The 12963-nt window shown below is 40.9% G+C and overlaps 1 pseudogene; it reads left to right on the top strand.

Annotated features, from left to right (window-relative positions):
* LOC142453148 (endosome-associated-trafficking regulator 1 pseudogene) overlaps nt 1-11246 on the top strand; it is a 35652-nt pseudogene extending 24406 nt beyond the window's left edge.
* Nucleotides 11247-12963: the final 1717 nt, after the last annotated feature.

The following is a 12963-nucleotide window of genomic DNA, read 5'->3' as shown; positions in this document are numbered from 1 at the left end:
AATGCCAAATTCTGATACAATGAACTAGAGTTCATACTTGGTTGAGTAACAAAAATATTGTTGAAGTATGATGAATCTATCCAATATATATTTTTAAAGAAGCAATTAAATAAGCAAATGCTAGTTTCAGATATGTACTGCTCTGTTAACTATTGATGATGTGGACTGTGGAGTAGATTCCTAAAGGACAGAGTACAATTTGGTTGCCAAGGCTGTAAACTTTACTAGTGCTAGATTGTCACTTTGTCGTCCCATAGTGCTGTTGCTGGGTTTGAAACTACAACCTTTTGCTTAGTATTCAAGAACCTAACTGCTGTACAAACAGGTCTCCTATGTTAAGTACCATCCTGAATTTGTTCTCTTTATACCACATAAACCTCCTCATAAAAAACAAAAGCCTTCAAATCATAGGCATCAAGTCACCGACTCATAGCGACCCTGTGGGACAGGGTAGAGTTGCCTCTGTGGGTGATGGGCTGCAATTCTTACAGGAGTGATAGAAACCTGGCTTTCCCACGAGGAGCAGCCAATTCTCCTCATACTCCACACAAATGGCCTCCTTGAGATTTGTGCAACTCACTTCTTTCATAAACTAAATATAGCAGGCCTAGTGTGCCATATGGAGTTTGCCATCTCTTACTTGTTGGGTTGTTTTTAATGAAGAGCAGAGATCAATAATAATCATTTATACTTTTCATGTAACCCAGTCCATTGTGAATATAACAGAATGAAATGCTGACGAAAATACTTAGTTTTGAAGGCTCTAGCTAAAACCATTAAAAACTATACCATTAAAAGCATATACTTCCTTGTGATCATGACATATAAGTAAGGACCATTTGTATACCAAGCAGAAACAAATAAAAGACATAAAGATGTAGTAGAATAATGGAATATTGAGTTAGATTTTAGTTTTATGTTTATTTGCATTTGTTTTTGCTTTGTTTTGTAATTTGAGAAGCAGATGAGTGTGGACCAGCAACTTTAAAGAAGAGATTGGGAGTCCTTTAATTTACTATTAAGGTTGAATGCATTCAGTGGAATTTTGCTAACCCAAAATTTTATTAACCAGATATTTTTGGTTGAACTGTTCTTGTCTATCTTGATCTGAGAAGCTCCTAAACTATTTTTGGTGTCTTATCTCTTTTTTGGGCCTCTCTAGCAAAGCTCTTCTTTTAACTGAAATACCATTAGTTATGTCTGTTTCAAGTCTCAATTTTTTATATATATTGATAGATAATGGGTTTCTGTTATCTTTAAATTCCATTTTCCCATAAGCTTTTTGAAGTCCCTTCACATATGCATATTTTGCCACAATATTAACAGTTTTTCATAATACTAGAATGAAAGAATAATTAACATATGTTAGAGAAAATTCCCATACTGTTGGAAAAATATTGTTATTCTTGGTTCTTTATTCTTTTTTTAAAAACATTTTATTAGGGGCTCATACAACTCTTATCACAATCCATGCATATACATACATCAATTGTATAAAGAACATCTATACATTCTTTGCCCTAATCATTTTCTTTTTTTTTCTTTTCTTTTTTTACATTTTATTAGGGGTTCATACAACTCTTATCACAATCCACAAATATACATACATCAATTGTATAAAGCACATCCGTACATTCTTTGCCCTAATCACTCTCAAAGCATTTGCTTTCCACTTAAGCCCTCTGCATCAGGTCTTCTTTTTTTCCCCTCCCTCCCCGCTCACCCCTCCCTCATGAGCCCTTGATAATTTATAGAGTGTTATTTTGTCATATCTTGCCCTATCCAGTCTCCCTTCCCCCCTTCTCTGCCGTCCATCTCGCAGGGAGGAGGTCACATGTGGATCCTTGTAATCAGTTCCCCCTTTCCAACCCACTCACCCTCCACTCTCCCAGCATCGCCCCTCACACCTCTGGTCCTGAAGGTATCATCCACCCTGGATTCCCTGTGCCTCCAGCTCCCATATGCACCAGTGTACAACCTCTGCCCTATCCAGTCCTGCAAGGTAGAATTCGGATCATGGTAGTTGGTGGGAGGAAGCATCCAGGATCTGGGGGAAAGCTGTGTTCTTCATTGGTACTATATCGCACCCTGACTGACCCATCTCCTCTCATAAACCCCTCTATGAGGGGATCTCCAGTGGTCAACATTCGGGCCTCGGGTCTCCACTCTGCACTTCCCCCTTCATTCACTATGGTATACACACACACACACACACACACACACACATTTTGCATGATGCCTTATACCTGGTCCCTTTGGCTCCTCATGATCACACCGGCTGGTGTGCTTCTTCCATGTGGGCTTTATTGCTTCTGAGCTAGATGGCTGCTTGTTCACTTTCAAGCCTTTAAGACCCCAGACACTATCTCTTTTGATAGCCGGGCGCCATCAGCTTTCTTCGCCACATTTGCTTATGCACCCGTTTGTGGTTCTTTATTCTTATATACAACTTTTAATATCAGATTTTTAAGTCTTACTAAAAACTGATTGATGATTTGAGTCAAACTGAACTGAATTTACAAATTAATTGGACAAATATATATTTTTTCTTTTTCTTTCACTCTCCCTTCCCACTTGGACAAATATTTTACATCTCCATTAGAGTAAAATGTTTCTTCTACACAGTACACATTTCTCTCTTAAGTTCTAATTTTATATATTTCTAATTTTTCTATAAAGAGTTTATGCATATATAGTTTAATATCTTCTTGGGAAATTTAGAATGCTTTTAATTATGATTGGGAATTTTTATTACATATATTGTTAACATGGATGCATAGAGTGCTCTTAGTTTTGCATGCTTTTCTGAAATCTACTGATAATTGTGAATTCTTCCATAATGGCCATTATCTGTTGATAAACTTTATTTTCTATGCACACTATAACATTTTGTCCAATAATGGCCATTTTGCAGTTTGATATTATTGCTATTAAAAGCACCCAAGCCTCATTGCCAATTTCAACTTATAGTGACCCTATATGGCAGAGTAGAGGTATTTGATGGCATTTCTGAAATGGTAAATCTTTATGGGAGCAGTGAGTCTCAATTTTCTCCTGAGGAATGCATGGTGGGTTAGAACTGATGACCTAGGGTTAGCAACCCAATGTGTAACCCTAATACAAAACCAGGGTTCACTGCATTTCATCAATGGATGTGGCCTCATAGTATCCTTATGTGTAACAGAATGAAACATTTCTGAATCCCTCACTATCCTCACGTTTATTACTCGATTTGAGCCCATTATTGTAGCCACTCTGTCTATCTCCTTGAGGGTCTTCCTGTTTTTGACTGATCTTCTACCAAGCATTAAATTAATTTATCAAGAATGAAACATTTTACAGGCCCTCAGTATTTCCCAGTTACCAGGATCAATCCCTTCTTTTAACACATCTAAAGTATATAAGCCAAAGTCTTCCCATGCTTACTTCTAAGGAGCATTCTTGTATACTTCCTCCAAGACAGATTTTTTTGTTCTTCTGACATTTCATAGTAGGTTCAATATATTTTGCCAACACTATAGTTCAAAGGCATAAATTCTTCTCTAGTCTTCCTTACTCACTGTCTAGCTTTCACATGTGATCGTTGAATATACCATAGTGTCATGGATTGAGTTTTATCCATAAAATGTGTCAACTTAGCTGGACCATGATTCTTGGTGATTTGGCAGTTATGTATAAAAAAGACTTTATATTCAAAAGCAATTGAATATTGAGAAAACATACCAGTCCAGTCTAGATTAAGTCCATAAATCCCATATTAGCTCATATGTCTGATACCAATTATAAAGTCCTGTTCAAACTCACGAAACATATGCAATGATGCTGAATACAGAGTCCAATTTCAAATATAGTTTAACTAGAGCATTTATTAAGTCTTAAATGGGACATGAATAAGACAAAGAAAAAGGTGCAACATCCAGACAGGGAGACAATTAGCATGAGGCCAAACTGGTCCCTAAGAATTCACAGTCAAAATACTAGTTAAATAAGGAATGGAACAAAGGAAACTGTCACTAATTCATGGATGGCAGCAGATCAATACATCAGAATTGCAGGTGGGACTGTAGAAGTGGGAACAGAGCCACGATTAGGAGGTGCACACTATGTTAGATGGAAGAGCTTATAAGATGGGTCCTGGGTCTTTAGAGCAAAGCAGTCAGGGCATGACTGAAAGGATGTGGCTTGTGACTACGTGTTCCTTAGTTCTGTCCATTAAAGACACATGCAGGCAAGACTCTAAGGAAGAATGTCCCTCCCTTCCCTGACTGTAGAGGGGTGGACGCAATCCACCCTTCAATGCACTCTGCATGAGGACATTGCTCTCATAGTTAGTTAAGTAACAGAAGGAGTTCAATGGACACTGAATCCCCATGGGGACTCTAATCATGGATTTTGGGCTTTCACTATTATCTGTTGCCTTCTGCCAATGGGGTGCTCAGAATTTAAGATTTTAATACCGGCTGGTGGATTTGAACTGCTGACCTTTGGGTTAAGAGACAATAATGGAGATTATTGTGCCAATAGTGCTTTATTCCTAAAGTTACATTTTTTTCCTAGCATGACATATAAATTGACTCATTCAGTATGCAGCCTTTATTTCACTTAGAAAAATGTATTTTGCAACCCATTAATGTTACAGATAGCAATAACTCATCGATTTTAATTGTAGAACAATATTACACTGTATAAATATCCCTCACAGATTGTTAAGCTGCTACACTGTGTACATGTGAATTTGAAGAATTATTGCTAGGACAAGGGCCTGGTTCTTTCACTTACTGATTGTGAAAAATAATTTACAAGCTGCTTAAATTCTCAATCCTTCAATGAATGTTACTATTGATTTTCTTGTTGTAGTTGTTGTTGTTGTTAGATGCCATCCTGTTGACTCTAGCACAGTGTGACCCAACTCTTAGTACGACAGAACAAAACATTGCCTGGTCCTGCCCCATCTTCACAGTATGTTTTAAGCCCATTGTTTTTGGAACAAAACAATACAAAATTTATCTTTAACTATGACTTCAGAATGTATCAAAACATTCTCTTTATCTCTACTAACTAACTGTCCATTCCATTCTTTTAAATACTTTTAAGATTAGCACACACAGTTTTCTCCCTTTGAGTACATTATAAATATATTCCTATAAACTTATATGTAAACCAAAGGATTTAAAGAAGTCACTGGGTATCTTACAAGTTATAAGTCTCATAAAATTGATTATTTCGAGTTAGACAATCAAGAAAAATTGCTCCATAACTTAACCTGATGGTCAGTTATCCTTTTTCTCCCATTGGCAGTACAGCCACAGGAAAAGACTAGCTACTTACTAGGAAAAGGTAATTAGATAATGCCGCATTTGTCAACAGCCACATTAGAAGTCAGAACATAGGATAAGGGAAGTTTAAGTCATATATATTTTTTAATCAGACAAAAGCTGTGCAACCAGTGAGATTATATTTTTAAGGAATTAGGTTGATTAAAGATAACATATAAAAGTAATTTACTTTGCCTCATTTCAAATCTATGAATGCTCTCAAAATATACTTTTATTTTAATTCCATAGATTTTGGAAAGAAGAAATAGTAAGCCATTGGGGAATTTGTTAACATATCCCAATAGCCCTGGGCCAATGCTTAGATAATTCTCATCTTTACCTAATAATTCAGGTACTGAGTTTGTGAATGTACCAGGGTTAGGGTTTAATAGGCCTCTTGGCAACTTCTTGCTCACCCACAGACATTAAACAAGACCACACTGACTCCACTGTGCTTATCAAGGAGGAAAACAGCAGACCACTGACAGACTTTCAATCAACCACATGTGACAGATGGTAATTGGACTTGAAATAAGATGGTGACCATTGTCTCATTGAAAGAATTTACTACAGATTGAGTAGGGGGTAAATGGGAAAGAGATAGCAAGATAGCCGTGAGCATAGAAGAGTGGGAGAGAACACCTAGATGTAAAGGCTAACACTTGACTACAACGAAAAGTACTTCGAGTAAAAGCAGGTCTCGGGGGAGATGTTGGATTTCAAGTTGGACATTGTGAATACAAGAGCTATTGGCTCTCCAAGTAGACACATGAACAAACAGCCTGGGGTGACTCTTCCTCTCCTGCTCGCTTTGAAGAAGCAGGCAGGCTTGTTGTGAACTGTCGAGAGGACCTTGAGACTATGGACAGTGTCTAGAGCAGTGGTGCTCAACCTTCCTAATACAGTTCCTCAGGATGTGGTGACCCCCCAACCATCAAATTAGTTTTGTTGCTACTTCCCAATTATAATTTTGTTACTGTATGAATCGGGCAACCCTTTTGAAAGGATCATTCCACCCCCAAAGGGGTCACGACCCACAGGTTGAGAACTGTCAGTCTAGATGAAAACGGTTTCTAGTCAACAGCCAGCAATAAAATGGTACTGCAGTCCCATAATGGACCTCAGATTCCCCTCATAAGGAGGAGCATTCTGCCAACATACTGGTTACCCCAATGTTTCTAAATGAGGCCTCCAGGTGTGAACAAAGCTTAGCCAACACCTTTACTGTGGCCTCATTAGGCCCAAATCAGAAGACCCAGCTGAACCTAGTGTCCTAATCCAGAGAAACTGAGAAATAATAAATCTACATGGTTTTAAGCAACGAAAACTCACTACCATGGAGTTGTTGCCATGATGCGGACTCATAGATCTACAGGGTAAAACTGCCCATGTGGTTTTTGGAGACTACCTCTTCCCGGGATTAGAGAACCACCTCTTTCTCCTGCAGAGCAGCTGCTGTTTTGTCACTGCTGACCTTGGAGCTAGCAATCCCACCTGTAGCTACCGAGCCACTGGCACTTCCGGAGCCACTAATCTCCTATTTATTTATTACGGAGCTTAGAAAAGGAATATAGACGTACATACCTGAAACTGAAATAGTTCTGTGACAGGTACTTAGAAAGGTAGGGGCAGGTTTGAAGGCTGGACGTATTTTGAGAAAACCTAAAGAGACTGCTCATAGAGACGTGGACTTGGGAGGAGGGCTTCGAGAAAGTGTGGAGCATAACCCAGAACCTGGAGGAAGGGAGATGCTTATTCTATGAGGACAAGAGCAGCGTGTCATTGGTGCCTGTAGCTGTGTGGCAACAGGAACTTGGATGATGGGGTTGGTTATATAACTAGAGAGATCTCAAGCGAACGTTTGAAGATGCCACCTGATCCTCTCATGCTGCTAATAGTAGAGGAAAGAGAGAATGTGAGGGAGGAAGACTTCAACAAGAAGTAACAAGAACTGGATGATTTTGAAAATTACTGGACATGCTAAAATGATAGAGAAACTGAGAGGTGTGAGTATGTTAGGAAGGTAGCATCAAATTGAAGGAAGACTCATTAACATCCTGTGATATGCAGATGACAGAACCTGCCGCTTTAGCAAAGAGAGGACTTGAAGCACTAACTGATGAAGCTCAAAGCCTGCAAGTTAATACCTCACTATAAAGACAACAAACATCTCCACAACTGGGCCAATACATAATATCATGATCAATGCGACCAAGGATCTTATTATACTTAGATCAATTAACTACCAATAGAAGCAGTAGTCAATAAATTAAACAATGCCCTCAGGAAAATCAGCTTCAAAATATTTCTTTAAAATGCTTATTTATTTATTTTTAATATGTCACTCAGGTCAAAGGAGTGCTTGACCCAAGCCATCATATTTTCAATTGCCTCTTAAACATGTGAAAAGTGAACAAAAGATAAGGAACACCAGAGGAGACCAGATGCATTTCAATTATGATGCTCATGAATATTAAATACACCACGAATTGCCAGAAAAATGAATCAATCTGTCTTTGAAGAAAAGCAGACAGAGTGTTGTCAATATTGAGAATCCTGAGATTTCATCTCCAGTAGCAGTCGGAAGACATTTTTATTGTTAACACAGAGGATCATTAAAGAGGCGCTCCGTCAATCAGGAAGGTTGGAACAGGACCTTCCACCATGGCCTCACTCAGCAATGCTACACTGGGAGATGCTCTACATCCGCGATTGCACATAGAACAGCCCTGAATCACACCTAGCTCAAAGGCACTTAACGCTTGGATGGTAACTGACACCGTAATGAGGAGAATCGCCTTCAGGAAAGCATGCTTTTCAGAAAAGACCAAGCGTATGATTCAACAACCTTTTATTTAAACCTCAGAAAGATGGAAATTTCAGGAAGACAAAGGGAACTTTCAAGAGTCCAGTGTATGCTTCACGTACTCTGAACCTTCAAGCACCTAAATGATTTTGCTCAGCCATCTCGCCAGGAGAAGGGTGTGTTAGTCTGGGTCCTTTAGAGAAACAAATCCACAGAAACTCATGTATAAGAGCAAGTTTTATATAAAGGTTAAGTGCACATCAAGAAAACATCCCAACCCAGTGCTGCCCAAGCCCACAAGTCCAACATTAACCCATATGTCTGACACTAATCCACAAAGTCTTCCTCCATCTCACAAAACAGACACAATGATGCCGACTGTAGGAGAAAGCCAAGTCAGTGAATGCGTAAGCATCTCAGCGCTAGCAGGTGTCTCCACATGGCTGCTCCAGCACCCAGGGCTGTATCTGGGTATGTCCATGTGGCTTCTCCTCAGGGATGTCTTGCAGGAAGTGAGCCTTGCCAGCTGAAGAAGGGACCTGGCTAAGGCAGTCGTACCCTGGTCTGACCATCAGAAAGCAAGAGACCCTAGAACTAGAAAGGTGAGGCACATCGAGCCATTCATCCCTCCACTCTTCAATTAACCCCATGTGTGCTTATCGGCCAGGTTGGCACAATAAACCTTAACTACCTCAAAGTGTTTCTTTGAAAAAATATTTGTAGGGGCAGCTTTTGTCTACTGGAGCTCAGCACATTGAAATCAACAAGAGACAAAGTGTTTGGGAAACTTGCTTTAGCAAACAGATGGACAGTTTGGATAAAAATGGACAGAAAGAGTATGAAATGAAGGAGAGCTGACAACTCCCCAAAACGTAATGACCGTAAATCAGCCCTAAAGCCACTTAGCTAAACAAGCGACACCTGACTCGAACTAGGAAGCATGATTACGGGAACACAACCGGCACAGTGGCTGCTGTGAGTCTATGCAACTCATTGCAACCCTCCAGGACAGTGTAGAACCGCCTTTGTGAGTTCCCGAGACTGTGATTCTTTGTGGGAGTGGAAAACTTCCTTTTTCTGGAAGAAAACCAAGAATTTCAGCCTGCTAAAGAGGAGCACCCCCACGCTCCAACAGTGGAGGTTACTTGAAGGAGGCCCCTCGGCACTCCCTGGGACTCCGCTCCCCCAGCCCACAGACCATGGGATGTAGCCTGGATTACTCCCAGCCATTCTTGGAAGACCCAAAGGGGTCTGGCGACCTCCAGGACAAACAGGGACGAGGATGCGGACGCGGGCACCGCCTGGGCAGGGACCTACCTGCAGTCCTCGGTGGAGCAGATGCACATCCTAAGGGCCACCGCCAGCAGGTCGCCCTGCATCACGGATGTGTCCTTCTCCAGCCTATCAGTCGGGGCTGGCACTCCTGAGTCTCTGCCCCCGTGGGCGCTGAGTGACACGGGGCTCCCGAGCCTCTCCCGAGTGCCCCTCCAGGAGTCCCAAGCCAGACTTTGCAGGCCACGGAGAGTCTCTGGTAGTCCTCCACCTGCAAGCGCTGCAGGTAAGCTAGTAAGCACTGAAAGAGGAAATATCTAAGCTAAGAAGAAAGCGGAGTGAGGTTCAGAGCTTCTCTGAAACTCAAACAGAAGTGGTGAGGACGCTGGAGGCAAAGGTGGCCCAGGAGAAACAGTACTACAGTGACCTGGAGCTCATGGTCGAGCATGGGGAGCTGAACCTGAACCTGATGACCAAACGGAAAGGCAGGTGGTGAGGCTGGAGCAGGACAGGCGCTGCTCCAGGTGCAGGTCTCCACCTTCCAGCAGGCGAATGAGGCCCTGCGGGGCGGCCGCGGCACCAACCTGACCTTGGTGAAGCCAAGTAGGGACATGGCCCTGCAGAACCCCCGCGTCGTCCTGGGCTACTTGCAAAGCGACTGGTTGCTGGAGCAGAGACGCTGAACCCCGTCGCTGAGATAGTGCGGTGGTTTTCAACTGGTGACCCAATGATCAGCAGGCCATCTGGTAACTGCTAGTCCACCAGGGCCCTGGTGATTCAGCAGACAAAATCCAGGATTCAGCAGGTGGATCACAGAGTTAGGGAGGAATATTCTCAGGCCTTGAAACGGAACCAAGGAATTGCCAAGGTTTTCCAGGCTGGATTTCAAAACACATAAAGCCACCAGGGGAAGGATAATAAAATGTAGGTTCTGATTCAGGACATATGAGGTGGAAAGGCAAACTTTCATTGAGGAGTTGAGCCAGAATGAGCCGGTTCCAAGACCTGTTGATTGGTTTATAGTCAGGAAGGAACCTCATCTATATCCTGATCTAGATGTTAGGAGGTTAAATTTTGAATGGATACTGTGATGCTTTTGCAAATCTGAGAAGAGGAGGGAAGGTATGCGGTATGTGGTAGTGAAAGAAATCATTGGAAGCCAGAGAAGAAATTGTGCTCAGGGTAGGTCCTCCGTGACCCTTTGGCTCCTGGTATTTTAGACCCTTAAATTTGAGAATAGATGGAATGTGTGCCTTGCTTCCCACCAATGGAATATGGGAGGGAATGTCATGTCACTACAATGATTATGTTGAGACTGTATAAAGCTGTTTGGTACTCATTTATAGGATTTTTCCCCCCTAATTGCTTCACTGTTTTCAATTAAATGAGAAGGAAGGTCAGTGGGAAGGAAGATGGTGGAAGAGATGCTGGTGTTTGATGCATTAGAATTGTGAAAATACTATTAGATGGAAGAATGAATGAAAATAGAGTCCGCTTGCAGTGTATCTTTAAAGGCTTCCTTGGGGTGGGTAAACATGAATAATTTAAAGTGAGACTAGGTGGAAATGTTGAGTAGTTATCCAAGTCATATTCTAAAATGTAGAGCAAGTCTTACATATTTAGCTGTGTCATGTATTTGAACTGAGCCCTGGTGGTGCAATGGTGAAGTACTCATCTGCTAACAGAATGGTCAACCATTTGAACCTGTCAAGATCAAGGCTGTAAATCGTTATAGGAGTAAAAAGTCTCCTGTTTCTCCCAATGGAGCCACTGATGGAGTTGAATTATTCACTTTCCAGTTCACAGTCCAACACATAGCCACTATGACACCAGGAATCTCAGTTCCTTGCTAAGCTCTGTCTCTCTCTCTCTCTCTCTCACAGCCAAACAAACTCACATAATAGATAATTAACTCATTTGATTGAAACAAAATGTCCGAGGCTCAAAGAGAGTTAATAACGCAGTCTTAAAGCTACCAAAGAGGTAAAGACTATGTGGTAGTTACATAATTTCTTGTCAACTTGAAGGTATATAAAAGTGTAGGGGTTATATTCAACCTGTCAATCAGATCACAGCCTGATAGTACCTCCTTGTGGGCATGGATTTCTCATAAGTAGGGCCCTGGGAATACCCTCCCCCCACCTCCCTGCCTGCACCTTCCTGCTGCTGAACTGATTGTTACCAAAGACCGGTGATGCTACACAACTTTGTACCCACCAGCCTTATATTCTTGCATTCTGCATCATTACATGTGACTGCCTAAGTCTGAAGGACTTATGGACTAGTATCAGATATATGGACCTGATCTGGAATGGGCTGGGATGTTCGCTTGATATATAATTATTTCTTGACATAAAGTTATATATATATATATATATATATATATATATATATATATATATATATATATATATATATATATATGTCACTGGATTTGTTTCTCTAGTCAACCAGACCTAATACAGACTGTATTTAATTTATAAAATCTGTCTCATAGTTGTTGATTTCTATTTCTTCTCTGTCTACTTCTACTTCTACTCCGATGCAGATCCAGATGCAGGGTTGAAGGGTGGGTAGTGTTCTCAGGGAGCTATGTATCAGACTCCATGAGTGATGCCTCTGCCCTTCTACCCAAGGCACTTACCCGTATATACTTGAGTATAAATTGACCCAAATATCAGCCGTGGCACCTACTTTTACCACAAAACCTGTGTAAAAATGTGCTGAAAAACTCGGCATATACACAAGTATATATGGTAATGGGGAAGCTGGGCTTGCTAACCTGTGGAGGTAGAGCTGAGTGACTTCAAGTTGAGGATTTCAGTGGAGTAGCCCACCCTTTAGACATTCATTGGCAGTCCTGAAGGAACATGCCCTGACTATCTATATCCTGAGCATTTCCCACCTGCATTATAATGTGTTAATTTCCCAAATAAGCCCTTTAGCTATGAATATTTTCTGTGTGGATACTTGCAGTGAATTATCAAATCTGGAAGGAAGCGTATAGAAATCTGTTTGAGACATAACATGTGGTTAGAAATGATATCTGACCCTAAAATTACTTTTTATTTCTATTAGATGCTGATTGACTTTTGAGTTTCTGTACCTTTTCTTAATATTCTCAGCTACATTGTTTTCTTTAGTGCCTGTTAGCAGAAATCTCCAACATAATAATTATTGCTTACTTATAAGAACTGATTGCCACTGTGTCAATTTTGACTCAGTGACTGTACAGGACAGGGTAGAACTTCCCTTGTGGGTTTTTGAGACTATGACTCTTTAGAGGAATAGAAAGTTCTGTCTGTCTTTGCTCACTTATTGACCCTGAATAGCTAACAAAGTGCTGCTTCCAATCTCAGTGTTTTCACCTGAACAAAGAGCTAAATGTGTTCCAGTTGGGTCAGTGCTGAAAAAACAAGGAAAGACTAGAAGGCAGTTAAATGAACCAAGATGCAAACAAAGCAGCTGGATAGTCCTTAAAGGATTTCATCAGGATAAGCTTGCTCAGTTTAATGAATGTTTCTTTAAAACAACTTTTTTGGTAAAGTGGGTCAAAGTCAGAATACCTTT

The sequence above is a fragment of the Tenrec ecaudatus genome, chromosome 7, assembly GCF_050624435.1.
Source record: "Tenrec ecaudatus isolate mTenEca1 chromosome 7, mTenEca1.hap1, whole genome shotgun sequence".
In the NCBI taxonomy this organism is placed as follows: domain Eukaryota; kingdom Metazoa; phylum Chordata; class Mammalia; order Afrosoricida; family Tenrecidae; genus Tenrec; species Tenrec ecaudatus.
Note: the sequence above shows the minus strand (reverse complement) of the source record. Positions and strands in the feature narration are given on the sequence as shown.